Source organism: Dioscorea cayenensis, chromosome 20, assembly GCF_009730915.1.
Source record: "Dioscorea cayenensis subsp. rotundata cultivar TDr96_F1 chromosome 20, TDr96_F1_v2_PseudoChromosome.rev07_lg8_w22 25.fasta, whole genome shotgun sequence".
NCBI lineage: Eukaryota > Viridiplantae > Streptophyta > Magnoliopsida > Dioscoreales > Dioscoreaceae > Dioscorea > Dioscorea cayenensis.
Window position 1 is genome coordinate 14,734,309 of NC_052490.1, and position 2,535 is coordinate 14,736,843.

The window sequence follows — 2,535 nt, forward strand, 5'->3', positions numbered from 1 at the left end:
TTCGGCTAGGGTTTCGAGGGGTATTGGCCAAGATTTTGGAGAGGTTCTATGGCTCCGACATCATGATTCCATTAGGAAGAAGGTTGATAAGGGAGCTTCGATCGAGGCGTATCCTATACCGGACAAAGGAATCCTTGGACGATGAGTAGAGGACTTTCCACAAGACCATCGACACGACCATCGAGGGGGTTTTTTTATGGATTCATTGCTTTTACATTCGATTTCTTTGATTGTACTTAGCTCCATAGAGAGCTAAACCCCTAGTGGGTACTTGGGTGATTGTGAACCCTAGGATGTATTCGTTTCATTGAACTTCCTTATTATGCTTTCAATAAATTGATGTTTATTGTGAGTTCCAACTTTGAATTCTTGATTGTATGAACATTTCCCCTATAGTGACACTAGGGTTGAGAGTTCTTGTTGTTAACCTTGTGAGTGAGTGACACACCATGAGCGTTAGACAAAGCTAGGTTGGAGAGGGTTGAGAGGGTGAGTCGAGAGGTACAGGAACGTCCCCTTTCCCCTCCGACGTGATAGATTCTACCTCCATTCCTCGAGTTCTTTGCGGCCATAATAGAGTGAATGGTGTAAGGGATGAACCTCCGCTGGGGCCTAGTTGCGCATGCAATGGAGTGAAGCGTTGAGATGATCTTAGTATCTAGGGCTTAATTGTGGCTAGGGACCTCCCGCCTGGACCAAAGGGTTAGGTCTAAATCTAGGAAGAGATTTATCACTTGGAATCCCTAGAGCTCATTGCAACTCTATGCGAGTGCGAGGTGTTGAGATTGTTCGATTTCTCCTCCGGGACATGTATAGAGTTAGGCATAGTTGGCCTTAGATTTTGGACTATGTATGTAAGGATTTCCACGACTCACCATTGCATTGATTAGGAAGCATAATAGAGAGTTCTTGCACTTGAAGCGACTATCCTAGGTGAAGCATCATCCGAGTACCCCATCTTTATCGATTGCCTTGCCTCCTCCTTACTTTTGCTCTCTTACTTGTTGCTTTTAATTTCTGAGAATTGAATCATTACCACACTTATCATTGTTGATACTTCACATAGCTAAGAATCGAATTAAGTGTCTTGTCAAGCCCGTGCACTTGCGGGATATAAGCAAGGGGATCTTGTCAAGTTTTTGGTGCCGTTGCCGGGGATCGAACCCGGGTCACCCGCGTGACAGGCGAAAATACTCACCTCTATACTACAACAACATGGGAAAGGTTCAAGGAACTCCTGCGCAAGTGTCCGCAACACGGATTCCCGGAGTGGATGATTGTTCAAACCTTCTACAATGGTTTGAACCCGAGTACAAGGCAACTCTTGGATGCGGCGGCAGGAGGTACCTTAGGTAGCAAAACCCCCAATGAGGCTCATCAATTGATTGAGGAAATGGGGTTAAATAGTTACAAGTGGAACGCTAGGGAAAAAAAAAAAGTGGCCGGTCTCCATGAAATTGATACGGTAACTTCATTGGCGGCCCAAGTGCAGAGTTTGAGTAAGAAGCTAGATCTTATAGCTTCGAATAGAGTTGCGGCCATTACCAATTGCACCGGTTGTGGTGGAGGACATGCTCCCTCTGATTGCCAAATCGTCATTGGTGATGTTGCTTCAGTTGAGAATGTCGACTTTGTAGGTAATGGAATGAGACCTCAAGGGAATCCATACATCAACACCTACAATTCAGGGTGGAAGAATCATCCCAACTTTTCATGGAGTAATCAAGGACCACAGAAAACCATGGGGCCATCGGGGTTCCAACAACAACAAGCCCATCAAGTGGAAAACAGAATTTCAGGCTTGGAAACCCGAATGACGGATTTGGAGAAGCACTTGGCTAGATTTGTTCAATCGGCAAATACAAGGTTTGAATCAGTCGAGGCTACACTTCGCAATCACACCGCCTCCTTGCACAATCTTGAAAATCAAGTGGGGCAAATTACGAAATCTCTTTCCGAAAGGCCACATGGATGTTTACCAAGTAACACGGAAACCAACCCGAGAGAACATGTGAAGGCGATCGCTTTGAGAAGCGGTCGTGAGGTTGAAGGGAGGCTTCCGAGTGAGAAGCCGAAAGAACACGCACCCGAGGTCGTAGAGGTTGAGAAGGGAGCAAACAAAGAGAAAGAGGTGGCACCCCCACCTTTCAAGCCAAGAATCCCTTATCCCTCTAGATTGAAGAATGACCAAGGGGATGAACAGTATAAGAAGTTCTAGAGTTTGTTCAAGCAACTCCACGTCAACATTCCTTTTGTTGAGGCTTTGGCTCAAATGCCTATGTATGTAAAGTTCCTGAAAGACCTATTGACCAACAAGAGGAAATTGGAGGAGAGTGCTTCAGTGGTGCTTGATGCTTCATGCTCGCCGGTGTTGCAAAAGAACATGCCGAACAAGAAGAAGGATCCGGGAAGCTTCATTATTCCGTATAACATCGGCAACTTAGGTGAGGAAATGGCATTGGCGGATTCAGGGGCAAGTATCAACGTCATGCCATATACTTTCTTCCAAAAGCTAGGCTTGGGTGAGCCTAGGCC

The 2,535-nt window shown here is 45.8% G+C and overlaps 1 non-coding gene across 1 annotated transcript; it reads right to left on the bottom strand.

Annotated features, from left to right (window-relative positions):
• Positions 1–1,143: 1,143 nt before the first annotated feature.
• On the bottom strand, positions 1,144–1,215 carry TRNAD-GUC. Its single transcript has one exon. It is a non-coding gene; the product is annotated as a tRNA-Asp (tRNA).
• Positions 1,216–2,535: the final 1,320 nt, after the last annotated feature.